This window comes from Talpa occidentalis, unplaced genomic scaffold (genome assembly GCF_014898055.3).
Source record: "Talpa occidentalis isolate TD23 unplaced genomic scaffold, MPIMG_talOcc4v2.1 talOcc4.16, whole genome shotgun sequence".
Lineage (NCBI taxonomy): Eukaryota > Metazoa > Chordata > Mammalia > Eulipotyphla > Talpidae > Talpa > Talpa occidentalis.
Genome location: NW_023601653.1, coordinates 9,232,139 through 9,248,502, shown reverse-complemented (window position 1 = coordinate 9,248,502; position 16,364 = coordinate 9,232,139).

Sequence of the window (16,364 nt, the reverse complement as noted above, 5' to 3'; positions counted from 1 at the left end):
CTGTGCATCATGTCTGTGTCACCTCAGGGTGAGTAAGCCATTTGAATTATTCATTTTAGAAATAAAGTATATGTTCCAGCATTTGCCTTTTAGCTGTCTGACGGACTGTCAGTCTGTCTTTGTCCAGTGTATAAAAGGGCCCTTAGCATCTGGGGGGGAGGGGTATCCCTAACTACCTTCCACAAAGCTCCCTTCCACCCCTTCATTTGCAATGAAAAAACAGCCAGGAGTGTGAGCATGCAAGCCCCAGGGGAATCCCAAAGGACTGGACTTGGCTTCTGTGGCCCCAGCCCACATTGGATCTGGCCTTAAATATAAGCCTTGTGTGAGTGGCATCATTCCCCCCACCCCAAAAGAAGGGGAATCCCCCACCCAACATAGAGCCCCAGGGATTAGCTTCCATCACAGGCTGCAGGTGGGAGCTGGAAGACCGTGGCAGTCACACCTGGGATAGAGTTGGAAGACGGCCATGAAGATTCTTTGCACCTCTGAGATTCTGTGCGGCTGTGATTTTGTTTTTGTAGCTTATGTTGTTTTTCCCGTGACGCCCCAGGCAAAAAAGCGCTTCTCCCACGGGATGTTGTTTTATCCCACATCATCTTATCAAGACTCTTTTATCCTAGTGTTTCACAGACCTCAGGCATGCACTCCAGCCCTGGGGAGCAGATCAGGCTCCCAGACAACTATTTGAGAAGGCATTTCACCAGTCCTCGGTTCTCCGCCTTCTTCAAAACTCAGCACCTCCCTCCACCTTGAGTTTGCTAACTTGGGTCACAGACACATGGTTTGTTAGAAAACAAAGTTCACAAATTTAGAGAGCTAGTTGGTTTTATGAAAGGATTCGTGAATCGGGCAGTGTCCCATCTAGATCCTGCAAGGGCCGACTCAGATGGAGGGTATTAATAGAGAGAAAGAGTCGGGGACAAGGTTATTAAACATAAAAGATGATTTCAGGTAAATCCACCTTGTCTCAGAGAAAGGAAAAGGGAGATTCTCACGCAGATGACTTCACTGGTGCTGATGAGGAAACTCCAGATTGGCAGGTTCAGGATGACCCTTTAAAGAGAGGTTGAAACTGCAGTGCATGTAAGTCTGGGAGGGGCCCGGATCAAGGACTCCATTTTGGGTCAGTTTTTTCTATTTTGAACAGGTTGTGGAAGCATTCACATCGCTCTGCTTCCAGGGGCCTTTCCAGTTGGCCCCTGCACCGACACCCTCCACGCCAGCAGACTTGGCTTCTTGACTTGAGGATTCCAGTCGGGGAGAGTCACACCAGGTACGGTTTTGGGTGCCCACAGCCAGGCTTCAAGCTCTGAAGTCCCCCCATTCAAGCCAGCTCAGCCCCGACGAGCTTTGAGACACTGCACAAGATGTGTAGTCTGCCTGATTTTCATTTCCCTCTTTGAGAAGTTGGTTGGAATATAACTAATTAATAGGCTTGTCAAGGGGCTGAAGAAGGTCATTGGCACACCTGCTATAGTTAGGAGCAGAGAGCTTTTCCTCGGAGAATGGATGAAGGGAAGGAGAAAACAACTCATGCCAAGAAAGGAAGGTTAGTGGTTTTGCCCTTTATTACTAGAACTTTCTATTGCAGTGATTCGCAGTGTGGTTTATGATTCTCTAGGGCTTTGCCGTTTATTTTGGGGATGGGGGCAGTTCCCCAAAAGCAGCTCTATTGCAATCATAGTTCCTAGTACAGCGTCTCACACAGTCGGTGACCAAGAAAACCTGCAATATCTGCCTAGTTCAACTAGATTGCCTTTCATCTAAGCCCTGTCCCTCAATGCTGGAGTTGCAGGCATGAGTTCTCCCAAACTCCTCACTACTCAAGCTCTGCATGAGGAACACGAGACTCACTTCTGTGACTCTAATGAAATGAGTGAGGCCTAAGGCCCCACAAATGAGAGAGCAGGGACCCGACCCCTGGGGCCGGCTCTCAGTCCTGGGCTGGGGACAAAGGCTCCTTGGAGAGTAGGAGGGTCTTGATAAGTCTCCAACTAAAACAAACAGCTAAATGGCAACTCCAGAGAAACCCAGGTCCGCTGTCCTCATCAAGTCAGCAGCTGAGCCCCTGCCCTTTGCTGCCCCTTGAGAGTGTGAACACTGACCCCTCCCCCAGGAATCACCCCGACATGACTTCACAACCCCTCTGTCCCTGGCCTCCTGGCCAGTGAGCAGCACGTGCCTTCGGACCAGGCCATGGCGGAAGCCGGTATATGCCTATTTTTTCACCCCATTTAAAAATAACCCAGCAGATTTTTAACTTCCTGCTTGGTGGGAAAAATTAGAACTTGCACTCAGCAATCACGTTGCACTTTAGATCCCGTTCCTGATGAGGCAGTCAGATAGCAGGGCCCCGTGAAAGGACACAGCTCCAAGTTTAGCTCTGAATGTGAAAAGACGATCTGTCTGCATGAATAGGCAATTAAAAGAGACGCCCCGGTGCCACAGATACGTTTGTCGGATGTTGCTCTGCAGAGCTAACCTCCTGATGAGTTCTGAATGTCAATGCCATCTCCAGTCTCTGGGACCACGGCCTGCAGAAAGGAAGCAGGTGGTGTAATAGAGGGAACTGGGCAGGCACCAGATCTCACCCTGGGCCCGTTGCTGCCGTCGATTATATTCGGATGACCTTGGCCTGGCCTCTTCTCCATTTTTGACCTGTTTCCTCAACTCTAAATGACAGTCTTTGTGAGCTGATGCTCCAAGCACCTAGCCGGGGACATTCATGTAGTACAGTAGAACTTAGTGCTAACTCCATTTAGCAAGATGGAACATTCCAGCTTACATCCAAGGGGAATCAGGGGATAATGATGTCTTCAGTAAAACAGGCAAGAAAACAAAAAAAATCCTTTACGATGAGGCTCCACTATTTTTATTAGGAGGCTGCATGTCACTGGGCCTCATAATTGCCACCTCGTGCTTATTTTTTTCAATTTTTGTTGTTAAATATAGCTTTACAGAAAGCTGCAAAGATAGTGCAGAGAGGCCCTGCATCCCCTTCCCTCAGGTCCCCCCAAAGGTTACACCCTAAGTGCCTCTAGTGCATGATCAAAGCCAGGACACAGACGTTGCACATGCCCGCCTCTAGCTCAGTGCCATTGGATACATGTGTAGATTGGCTTCACCACTCCCACTGTCACTATCCCACTTCCACAAAGATCTCCTCTTTGTAGTCACTCCCAACTCCTCCACACACCATCCTTAACCCTGGAACGTCACCAATTTATTTTCCACCCCTGTAGTTTTGTCGCTTTGAGAATGTTAAGGAAATGGAAACTTAGAGTAAGTAGCTTTTTGCACTCAGCACAATGCCCTTCAGATCCACCCAAGGATGTTGCATGTATCAAGAGCCTGTCCCTTTTTATGGCTGAGTAATACTCCCCAGCATCCCCACTCCTTTTACACAGACATGTCAGAAGTAGAGCAGTAAGACAGCTTGGTTCTCACAGCTGACTCCAGAACACAAGTATGTCCCCTGAGAGCTGGTCATGACTTGCTGGTCTTGCCACGTGGAGATAAGGCCACCCTACAACATTAGTCCAACAATTAGGTGTCAGCGATGGATCTCTGAGATCCGCTGCTCCCACCTGGGCTAAATGATCTTTCAGCTCTGTCGTTAGGTCTTTCTGTGACTGATTGACTTCTTGGTGGAAAGAAGTGGTTGTGTTAGTGGAATAGGCCTGGTCTCTGCTACCTGTCACCACCAAAAAGCCAATAAGCAGAGACAGGAATTGAATCTATATATGCTTTTGTTTTTTAGATCGTTGGCCGTTGATCTGAGAGAACAATGGGTAGAGCAGCCTGATGAGACTGTTCTGCCATCTCCTTTCGAGATGGCTCTTAATAATTGTTAAACAAAGGGCCTCCCCGGTGGTGCAACGGTTGAGCGCTGGGTTGCGAAGCTGCCCGCAGCCTCTTCAGCCCCAGTTCCAGCCCAGGTTCGATCCCCGGCCACCGGGTGATGGTCCCACATGGCACGCAGACCTCTCCTGCCGCCCGCTGCTCCCCTCAGCAGTGTACTTCGGTCCTTCTGCCTGTTCTGCTCCCTGCTCTGGCTCTGGTGAATTCTCTCACCCTCCCGCGCTTCTGACTGTACCCAGTGCTTGTATGAATAAATAAATAAATATTTAAAAAATAATAATAATTGCTAAACAAAGACAGTCATAAGTAAACAGCCCATCAGAACAGTTCCTCATAGTTGAATCATTTTATCTGAATAGGCTGTCAGATTTGAAGTTCCTGACTTTTCATCACCTTCAGCCCCCAGTTTCTTATCAGCTTCCCCATTATTTTGACCTTGGCATGTTTTGCCTGCTTGGGTAATTTCTGATGGTGTCAATGTCCAGCAATCATATGAGCATCATCAGGAGTCTCAGTTAAAGAGTTTTAAAGAAAACATCATCAGGGCCTCCCTGGTGGCGCAAGGGATTAAGTCTCAGTACTATGAAGCTATTGGCAGCCTCTGCAGCACAGGTTCCATCCCCAGCCAGGGAGCTACCCACATGGCACAGCAGACCTCTCCTGTCTTGCCTGCTTCTCCCCTCAGCAGTGTATTTCAGTAGACCTGCCTGTTCTGCTCCCCACTCTGTCTCTGGTGAATCTTCTCACCGCCAACCCCCACACCTCTGGCCTACGCCCCGGCTTTTGGATGCATAAATAAATCTTAAAAAAAAAAAAGGGGGGGGAACATCATCAGTCATACAGTGTGCATATGCAGCCCGCGCTCCGTGTGTGCAGATCCACGTGCCAGTTCTGGTACCTTCCCTTCCTCCCAGCCCTACCACTTCTCACACTCACTCCCTCCGTAGGTCACTGGGGAGTCGCTGAAATCCAGGTGGGACTGGGTTTCTAACAAGCCTCCAGGCGATGCTCTGGTTCGGGGACCACTCTGATTAGCACTGGGGTGGAAGGCAGAGACTCCTCTTAAACTCTTCCTGCTGCCTGACCGATCCACGGCCTGGCCTTTCCGGAACCTCACCTGGGGGTTCTCATGAGCCTTGCTTTTTAATCCACACCATGCAGACATTGTAGCAGTCCGTCAGAGAAAATCATTTGAAATTCTATTTTTCCTGGCCTGCTTTGGCCTGAATCAAATGTATTCATTTCACAGGTGTTAATGAAGGCCTGAAACGCATAAGGGACCCACAGAGGCTCTGGCATTAAGCATCCAACACCCCCACCCCCCGCTCATCATTTATTTTTCTTCTTTTCCTTCAGGGTTGGCAGAAAGAAAGGAGAAATTTCTTGTTTATTTTAAGGCTTTTATGAAGCTTCTTTTTGTACTCACAGAAGCCCTGTGGGAGTGGTAGGGATGCCCAGCAGGATGGAAGGGGGAATCAAAGACAGCTGTCCCTTCATGTTCACTTGAAACTAGTTTGATAGTGGCGAGGACTGAGTGAGGCATCTGGTTCAAAATGGCTGCTGGGTGACCTGGGGATTCGTCAGTTGTGTGCCGCAGGGAATGAGTGGGTAGGGGAGACGAAAAAGTGGCAGGATTTTATAATTACTTACGATTTTCTTTCCTTGTAAATGGAATGACTGCATTTTCAGCACTTCAAAGGATCGCTTTCACACATTAAATGTGGTTGGGGTGGATGGAAAGCTTTTAGTTGCTTTCTATTGAACAAGTCATAATGAAGAACATAAAGTCTGTTTTCCTAGAAATTCCATAGGCCAGGATATAAATCCCTGGCCCTGAGATGTGAGGGTTTCAGTTGATCAGTCAGTTTAATGTAAGTTGGCTATATAATATGGTTGCTTTGTAGTTAATTTGGCTATAGGCTGCATTAATAGAGGCAAGAGCACTACAATGAGGAAGTGACAGTGCTCCTCTATACTAGAGAGCTCCCTGCTGGAGCTATGCATTCAGTTCAGGGCCTATATGAATCAGGCTTCCTAGCAGCAAGTAACTTGGCTAATTTAAGAAAGGGGATTTTTTTCAAATATGTAGATGACATATATTTGTTGAGAGAGAAACCATTTTATTTTTTTAAGATTTATTTATGCACACAAGAGCTGGGATACATGCCAGAGGTGTAGAGGGTGAAAGGATTCACCAGAGACAGAGTGGGGAACAGAACAGGCAGATTGACTGAAATACTCTGCTGAGAGAGCAGCTGGAGAGACAGGAGAGGTCTGCTGTACCATGTGGGTAGCTCCCTGGCCAGCTGGGGATCGAACTCACGCTACAGAGGCTGCAGATATCTTCACTGTACTTTGCTTAACCCCTTGCACCACCAGGGAGGCCTGAGAAACCATTTTAAATGTGGAACTTTTGGAATAACTTATAAACCATAACAGAGAAAAGGCCTGTTGAGGTCATGTTGCTGCCACTGCCACTAAATACTACAAAGGCAGAAGCACAGAGATACTGCAGCCTCATCAGAAGGAAATAATCAGAAGGTAAATGAATGACAAAGGGCCCCGGGTGTTTGACCCATAGACAGGAGCCTTGTGTGACCCTCACGGTTGACTTTCATAGGTGAGAGCTATACCCGTGATGGACTATGGGAGGATTCAGATCTCACCTAAGTATAGTCCAGGACATTTAAAAGTTAGAACAAAGCCTTCCAAAGATAGAACGAGCTGTCTCGGGGGTTCATGACCTCCCCATCACAGGACACATGCAAGACAGTGTTGGTCAACTACTTTACAGAGATTCAAGCAATAGAGGGGAGAGGGTTTAGAAAGTAAAGGTCCCTTACATCTCAAGGATACAGTCATTATTTGTTCTCTCCTGATATCAATCATTTCTCTGGCCTCAAAAAACAGATCAATCTTGATATACCTTATGTAGAATTTGTAATGACCTCCAGGCTCTCATTTTTTGCCAATGCTGTATTTTATTAAAGCCTGCCACCCTATTTATCCTCATCAAGTTAGCGAGGCAGCAGATCAATTCATTATTCTTACTTATCTAATACAGAAGGAAGAGAAATGGTACTACAAACCCTCACCAGCTGGGAAGAGAAAAAGGAGCTAGAAGCAATCCAGTTGCTGAAAAATGGGACTTCTTTTTACAGAGCGGGGAGAGGGTTTCGGTAAAGCCGTCAGGTTAGGGAAGGGCCGCTTTGGAGAGCAGAACACAACCCAGGCATGTGGAATTGCATGTGGCCATGCGGCATCTGTTTTGCATTTTTGAAAACATCCTCAATGGGAAAAACCACAGGTGCATCGGGTTGGCCACAGAGCTGCTGAGAGAGTTCCCGTCCTCCTCGGGCTTCCCACCAGCACAATAGGAAGCTCGCCCCACTCCTGCAGCAATGCAGGGAGAGGAAGCAGCCAGCTCCGGCGTGGGGAGCATCATCAGGCTCCAGTTGAGTGATTCCTGACACTCTCTTTCAGCCTCGCTGCCTGAAACCCCTGGGGATCCCAGCATTTTGTTCAGCTACGGCTCTGAGCTCTTAGGCAGCAAATTTTACTCTGTGGCTGTCGACCACTTGTCACATTTCTTCCCAGAGGCGCTGGGAATGGGGCCTGAGCATCGGGCTTCTGGGTTCTGCATCAGACATGCGTCTGTGGGGCTGAAATATCATCCCCAGGGCACAGAAGAGTGCTGTGCTTTCCACTCTTTGCTAGCTTGTGTTCTGCTTTTGTTTTTTTTGAGTGCAGGAATTGGCTTGAAAGGATAGGGTCGGTTTTACAGAATGATTTCCTGATGAAGAGGAGCCACAATTGCTGGGGCCTACCTGCCAGGTCCTCGAGCGATACCATCTTGCTTTTTGCATCTGGGCTAATGGTGAAGGGCATGGTGCTATTCCAGGATCTGGTCTCATCACAGCTCTTTTATTTTTTTTAATTTTCTTTTTCTGCATATAAGAATTGAGGTATAGGCCAGAGGTGTGGGGGGTAGGAGGAGTCACCAGAGAAAGAGTGGGGAGCAGAACAGGCAGATTGACTGAAATACACTGCTGAGGGGAGCAGTGGGCGAGTCAGGAGAGGTCTGCTGTGCCATGTGGGTTGCTCCCTGGCCGGGGATTGAACTTATGCTGCAGTGGCTAGCAAGATATCTAGATGGTGCTGAGACTTAACACCTGTGCCACTAGGGAGGCCCTCATTTACAGGTCTTTTGCTTCGAGTCATAATTTCCAAGAACCTCTGTGAGGATTCACTGTACACACAGCCTGTGAAAAGACACCCACTGTGTCTGTACAGATGAAAATGAGTGAAATCCAACAGGGCTCTGATCGGAGGTTCTGGTGACACCTAGCTTTTATTGAGCATTTATCACTGTGTGGGGACCAGGCCAGGGTGGGATGTAAGAGGAGAGCTGTAAAACGTTTTGTGTGTTTGGCGGTCACTAGTCGTTTGAAGATCTCCGCCCCTCTGAGACATCTTCCCATAGTCACTTCTACATCCTCGAACTGACGATCACTTTTTCCCTGATCAGGGGTGTGAGATGCTTTTCAAGCCTTGTGAATGTCTGTTCAATTCCCTTACCCACATGGCTGCTTTCCTGCTGGTCTCACCAGGGGACTCGTGGCTGTAACTCTGGAAGACTGCACATCAGTCACCCTCTCCAGCCACCTGTTTCTGCTGACAACTTTAGAAATTAGCTACTTTATCAAACGTTACATGAAAATCATTCCATTCTGGGGAAAGGAGGTGTAGAGAGTTAAGGACTCCACGTAAAAGCACGCACATGTGTGTGAGGTTTGCCAAAAACAGCTTGTGCATTAGATGGGACAGATGGTCACACAATTTCAATTTATTTTAGTATTGACATATAAGAAATTATTTTACCACAAAGAACAGAATGCATGGCGGGGGCATGGACCACTCAGAATGTAATTGCAATTATTTCTGAAATTCATTTTTTAATTCGTAGTGCCCTGCAGGTAGGGTTGTCCTGTAATGGGGTGCAAACTGAAAGATGCTAGATGAAATTTTTCCTCCATCCTTTCAGTGTGTCTGTAGCTGTATTTACATCTTACTTTGAAAATATTAAGTGCCTAAATGCACAACTTTTTGAATCTATGTCAGAAGGAGCAGCATACATTTAAAGACAGAAATTAATAGTTAAAAAATAAACATTTATATATGGTTATGTGTACAACTACATGTTTATAGTTAAACATAAATACTGGGTTGCTGGGTAACACTCTGTGTGTGTATTTATGTGCACATACATACATGCATAAACATAAATATATGCATAATTTTATACACATACTTTAAAATATATATTTATGTATAAATATCTAGTTTATAATTTCATATATATTAAATTATATACTATATACACACATTATATACACACATATACTATACATATATAATATGTATATATACTATACATGTATACTATGTGTATATATGTATACTATATATGTATATATACACACATCATACCAAACTGGGTGAAATGGAACAAGCAATTTGAGAGGCTTTGATTCAAAACAAGTGGGAAGAATTAAGTCCAAGGTCCAGGCATAACCTTGAAGTGACCACTAGGTGGAGCCACGCTCCTGCATTCTGGGGCTGCCAAATCTTTTCTAAAGAACATGAATTTGGCTCATAAGTCAGGGATGGGCAGGCCCACCTCACTCACTTTCATTCATTCAGTAACTATTTCCTGAGCACACACTCTGTGCTCGGCAGGGCGGACACACAGGAGGCACTGATCGAATTCGGACATCTGTAGTGAATGGCATCGCCAGGCAGAGCTGCCTGGCCCCATTCCCCTAGCAGTGACAAATCCGGGGATGTCATTCCTGCATTTCTTCCTCCATTGTTTATTTGGCGTGTGTCCTCCACCAGCTCTGACAGTTACTGGAGAAGACGAACAAGGGACCAGGGTCTCTCAGCCTGACCTCTGGGATGACCGATGTCAGAGACTGGCCAGAGGGGCCTAGAACTCAACTTCAGGGGGGGAGATTAAACCTGTACCCCAACCTTCCTTTCTCTACTTCTTGTGAACAATTGGTTCCATTGTCTGGTGGCTGTGAATGTCGCCTGGATGGAACTTAAGGTGTCGGGGTGGAACTGACTTCAGTGTGTTTTTGGAGATTGCCTTCCCCTTCCCTGGCACTCGTGTCTACCTTCCCAGGAGAGGAGACCACATAAGACTGGAGCCAGGAGACATGCCTCTGAACCCCACCTTGACCCTTAAATAATGTGTGGTCTTAATTGGCCCACTCTTGTTTCTGAGCCTCAGTTTTCTCATCTGTGCTCAATTAAATATGGCCACAGATTCTTTCCAGACCCTCCCACTGGAGCTGGCACCCTACCCCACCTCCCCGGGCACCTCAGTCAGCCACACTCTAGTCCAAGCTATCGCCACCTCCACCCCCAGGTCAGTCATACAATTGCCTCCTATTGATTGTCCCCACATTCACTCTGGCCCCGCCATGCATTCTGCACCCTGGAGAGGGGATGACATGAGATCGTAAGTTAAGTCACATCAGTGACTTAACAGTGTTGACACTGCTCCTGCCTTGTGTCTGGGATGTTACCCAAGTCCCTCAAACCAGTCCTGTGGAGAGACATTGGAGCCGAAAACCAAAGTTGAACTTGAATCAAAAGCTAACGGGACTGAGGTTTCACTTTCATATAAATGCTGAAGTGTCACCCAGAACATCTCCTTGGACCTGAGGCCTGGGGCCAGGAGTTTTCTAAGAGGGGTGATGGTGGTAGCACCAAGTGGGAGGGGCCTGGGGACACACAGTTTCTGGCAGAAACTAAATCGTCAGAAACCTTAGCCATCACCCACACACACTGGGTGAGTCTCCAGTTGGGGCTGCAGCTACATTTCCTGGCACATCTTTTGTGTCCCTGACCATACCCCTCTGATCCACTGCGGTATAAACTCCATATGGGGAAGGACTGAGTTGAGTCGTGTTCTTTTTCTTTTTCTTTTTAAGTTGTATTTTATTTATGCATAAAAGAACTGCAGTGTAGGCCAGAGGTGCCGGGCGGGGCCAGGGGAGGGGGGGTTATAATTACAGCTGGGTTGTCATTTGCATCCCAAAGATCCCTGATAGATAAAAGCAGTGACTCAATGAATCTACCAGGAAACTTATGGCCTAGAGGAAAGGATTCTGTGCTAGAAGCAATGACAGCATCTTGCAATTTGCTATCTGCATAACTCTGGGCAAGCTGCTTAACATCACTGGGCTTCCATTTAGAACTCTGAGACCGTTCACTCATTCAACCAATAATTATTGACATCTATGGTGTCAGGCGCCTTGCTGGGTGTTGGCTCCACTGTGATAACAAAACCTTCTGGTTCCTATTCTCATGAAAATGGAAATGAAGTTCAGTTCCAGAAAGAGTTTCATTTCAGTACACCTGGTTTTCTCAGATAAAATCTGTTTCAGAACTCTCTAGCACTAGGTGATAATTATTCTTATTCCTTCAACTCTTATCAGCTAAAATAGTATAAGGTTAGCTAAAGGAGAGCAAAGAAACAGAACCTAATAATAATAAGGGAAAAGGGTACCACAGACTTCACTTCCTTCCCAGCACTCAGGGTCAATCGGAAGTAAAGTCTGTGGAGTCTAATGACACTTGGCATTGAGCAAAAGGATGTGATAAGAGCCTGGCATGGGCCTGGGGCCAATCCTCTGGGACCCTTAGCTCTAAGAATAGTCAGCGTGCTCCAAGTACATTTTCTGGCCTCTGGCAAAGAGACTTTTCTGAGTTAAATATGATCCTCAGTGTTCCCAAGAAACACTGGCTCAGCAATGGAGCTTCTAAAGCTTAATCTCTTCCAATTCTTGTGATAAGGAACAAACAATGTCAACCACAATTGGGTTTTCATTTTCATTTTATTTTATTTTATTTGTTTGTTTGTTTTGTTTATACAAGCACTGGGTACAGTCAGAAGCGCAGGAGGGTGAGAGAATACACCAGAGCCAGAGCGGGGAGCAGAGCAGGCAGAAGGACCGAAGTACACTGCTGAGGGGAGCAGCGGGCGGCAGGAGAGGTCTGCGCGCCATGTGGGACCCTCCTCCGGTGGCCGGGGAGCAGCCGGGGATCGAACCGGCGCTGCAGAGGCCACGGGGCAGCTTCGCAACCCAGCGCTCAACCGCTGTGCCACCGGGGAGGCCTGGTTTTCATTTTTAAAGGGAACTCACTTTGGGTTCAAGTAACAGAATTTCAGATAAAAACCCCGTAAAAAAGAGAGTAAGTTTATCAGGTCCAAAATAACCACAGTCCTAGTCCACCTGTAACAGGGTGGTCCCCAGGAAAGGGGGAGGTTCCAGGTTCCCTGCCCCACCCAAGGGAGGGTGGAGCTGAGCAGGAAGAGGAGAAGCTGCAAGAAGAGACTGAGGAAGGAAGCAGGATGGAGCCAGGAGACCTGGAGGAGGCGCATGGAGCCTAGAGACACGTGAAGAAACTGCGCTTGTCTTTTGGTCGTGGACTGGGTGACACAGATGTGGGTGAGACCCGTGGGGAGGTGACAATGGCAGCTTTTATCTGGATGTTGATTTTGCTCTTTTCCTTCCGGGCTTGTCTGGTTGTTTCTGACCCTTTTCTGTGGGTCCCCACTGGAAGATGCTTTAGACTTGTAGCAGGCTTTGGGGCCTTGTTCTGGGCCGATCCCATATGGATGGACTTTTACCCTCGAGGGGACGGGTAACTTTGGGTGCTTCATTTAGAAACTAGACTCTTTGCCTTACCTGTATTGTTTCCTAGTTTTATTAAAGTTCCTTCCCATTAAAGTCTCCTATGTTTTATGTTGATGCGGCGGATGGCAGAACCCATGTAGAATAGGCAGGTTTGCGGGGTTTGGGCTGCCCCTCTCCCTGTCCTATAACACACCTTCTATTTTTAATTTATTCATTCATTTAACAAGCATTTATCAAGTGCCCACTGTGCACCAGGCATCATAATGGAGCAGCAGCTGGCTCATAAACAGGCAATCCCCAGCAGAGGCAGACACAGAGGCAACTGTTCAAACACAAGCCCACTCCCCACAGCAGGCACACACATCTTAGCCCAGGCAGGTGTTAATAAACAGGCCTCTGCCAGTAGGCCTGTTTTATTCTAAATATAGTATAGGTTCTTGTCTGTTCCAGTTAATATGCTGCATAAAAATGTGACCTCAAAACAATGCTTTTAATGCTGCTGAAATGTGCACTTAAAATGTTCAAAAGGGGGCCTCCCTGGCGGCACAAGGGTTAAGACGCAACCTATGATGCAATCTGCAGTCACTGCAGCACGAGTTCTATTCCTGGCCAGCCAGGGAGCAACCCACATGGTGCAGCAGACCTCTCCTAATTCGCCCGCTGCTCCCCTCAGCAGTGTATTTCAGTCAATCTGCCTATTCTGTTCCCCACTCTGTCTCTGGTGAATCCTCTCATCCCCCACATCTCTGGCCTGTACCCCAGTTCTAGTATGCATAAATAAATAAATCTTAAAAGAAAAAAATGGTCAAAAGGGTAAACTTTATGTTAGGTTTATTTTATGGAATACACATATATGGAAGTACTAAAGAAAAATTTAATGGTTAAAAGGAACCATTCTACTAAGCTAGACTCTGGGGGCTAAGATCGTTGGGCAGGACATAATGGGGACAGTTCACTTGTACCGTGGTGTCTGGGTCTTGCCTGGGAAAACTCACAAGCTGAGGGTTGGGGAATCCAGGAAAGATCCTAGAACTATCTGAAGGCTCCTTCATTTACATGTCGTGGTTGACTCAGAAACTAGAACTATCTCCTGGAGCTCCCACATGGGGCCTCCTCACTTGGCTTCTTAACAGCGCAGTGCCTTCAGAGCTGTCAAACTTTTTACATGGTGTTTCAGGGCTCCAAACATGAGTATTAGGGGTGGGAGGGCGGCGGGGAAGGCAAAGCTTGCATTCCATCTATGACCTAACCTCGGTGGGGTCTCACTTTTTCACATTTTACTCATCAAAGCAGTCATAAACCTACCCAGATTCAAGGATGGCAGGTAAAATTGGACTCCATGTTTTGATAGGAGAGTATCAAGATCACATTGTAGGAAAACATGTATGAGATATTGTCCCAGTCACCTTTGAAAAATACAATCTATTATACCTCCTTTCTAAGTTGACCAAAAGCAAAGAAACTAGAGGAATCTGTTTAGAGAAACAGAACACTGGAAGAGGCCCTAATGAACACGTTATGACTGCTCCTCAGAATGGTAGAATGCCAAGATCATTAGGCTGACTACAGAGAATTGATGGTGTCTAGCTGTAGTCCTGTGTTTGTGAGCTCAAAGTAGTAAGGCTTTTCAAATAGAACCTCTAGCTTCCTATCTTCAAAATACAGATAACCCTTGATCATATTTCAAAATTATTATTGTGAGAACTAAGTAAAATATTTTATGTGAGGACAAATTTGTTGCAAAAATGTTCATAAATCAATCCCACAAGTGGACCACTTTGACAATGCAACTGAGGAAGACAATGTATTGCAGGTTTATCCTTGCTACCACACTTTCCTCATAGTGTTATAGGACAGGGAGAGGGGCAGCCCAAACCCCGCAAACCTGCCTATTCTAAATGGGTTCGGCCATCCGCCGCATCAACACAAAACACATGAGAGTAATGAGAAGGATCTTTAATAAAACTAGGAAACAATACAGGTAAGGCAAAGAGTCTAGTTTCTAAATGAAGCACCCAAAGTTACCCGTCCCCTCGTGGGTAAAAGTCCATCCATATGGGATCGGCCCAGAACAAGGCCCCAAAGCCTGCTACAAGTCTAAAGCATCTTCCAGTGGGGACCCACAGAAAAGGGTCACAAACAACCAGACAAGCCCGGAAGGAAAAGAGCAAAATCAACATCCAGATAAAAGCTGCCATTGTCACCTCCCCACAGGTCTCACCCACATCTGTGTCACCCAGTCCACGACCAAAAGACAAGCGCAGTTTCTTTACTTGTCTCTAGGCTCCATGCGCCTCCTCCAGGTCTCCTGGCTCCATCCTGCTTCCTTCCTCAGTCTCTTCTTGCAGCTTCTTCTCTTCCTGCTCAGCTCCACCCTCCCTTGGGTGGGGCACCCTGTTGCAATAGTAGTCACTGTCCAATCTTCTGCTTGCCTGTCTCAAAAGTAGGAGAGATATTTGGAAGCTCTGAGAGGGCAAACAACCTGGGCAGGGTCATTCAATCGAGGAAAGATATGAAAGGCCATTATCTTTCTGGGACATCAAGAATTTCTATTTTAAACTCCTTGCTCGCTGATATTTCCTAATAGGTGACTGACTTTAGCTAAGAAGCATGACATAGATTATACCCAGGATCTGAAGTCACACTGCCTGGGGTCATCATTTACTAGCTGTGTGATTTGGGGAACGATAACTAAGTTCTCCATGTGTAAAAATGGGAATGAGATCTCACACACAGAATTAAGAAACAACCAACTTGACATCAGGCACTTAAAACAGTGCCTCACAAATAACAAGCACTTTGTGTTTGCTGCTGCTACCATCACTACGGTTTACTTAGCATATAATAGATGCTAAAGGTTTTATTTATTTTATTATATATTTTTCATCATTTTCCACTTTTGCACAATGTATGCATTTTCATCTTGGTTATATTCCCCACACAATTCCCATCCCCCTTATTTTAACCCTAATCCCTCCTTCCCTCTCCACCCCCCCCCCCGTGTGTCTCTGGTCTATAGTTGCTTGTTGATTTTGATTTTTACTTTATTACAATTAGTCTTTTTCCTGGTCCCTTACTTAGGTTTTCTAGATTCCTGCTATGAGTGAGACCATCCGGGATTTTTCTTTTTCTTTCTGGCTTATTTCGCTGAGCATGATCCCTTCCAGCTCCATCCATGTTGCTGCAAATTGCATGTGTTTATCTTTTTTGAATGCTGAGTAATATTCCATGGTGTATATGGACCACATCTTCTTGATCCAGTCATCTATTTTTGGGCATTTGGGCTGTTTCCAAAGCTTAGCTATTGTAAACAGTGCTGCTATAAACATAGGGGTGCAGGTGCTCTTTGGAATGGATGTTTCTGTGTCCTTTGGGTAAACACCTAGGAGTGGAATTGCTGGATCCTATGGAAGCTCCATCTTTAGATGCTAACGGTTTTACACTGAGAAAGCAACACCCGAGAACACAATGAAATGTAAAAGCGGAAGTATCCCCAAAATGACAAGTTCATTTTGGAAAGTCTTTTTTAAGATCTTTATCTTTTTCAATTCACAGATGTCTACCGCGTCAGTTTGAAGATCTATGTCACTGGAGCCAAAAAAAAAAAAAAAATTTGGTGGAAATTTGGCTCACTGACGCCTGCAGTTCCAATTTAATTTATTTATTGCCTCTGCGAGGTCCACAGGCGGGGCTGTCCCCCAAAAGCCGACCGAGGGTCCCCCTACACAGCCGACACGACCCCACAGGGCTCGCTCGCTTCGACACTTCCGCGTCCTTTCCCCGCCCCTT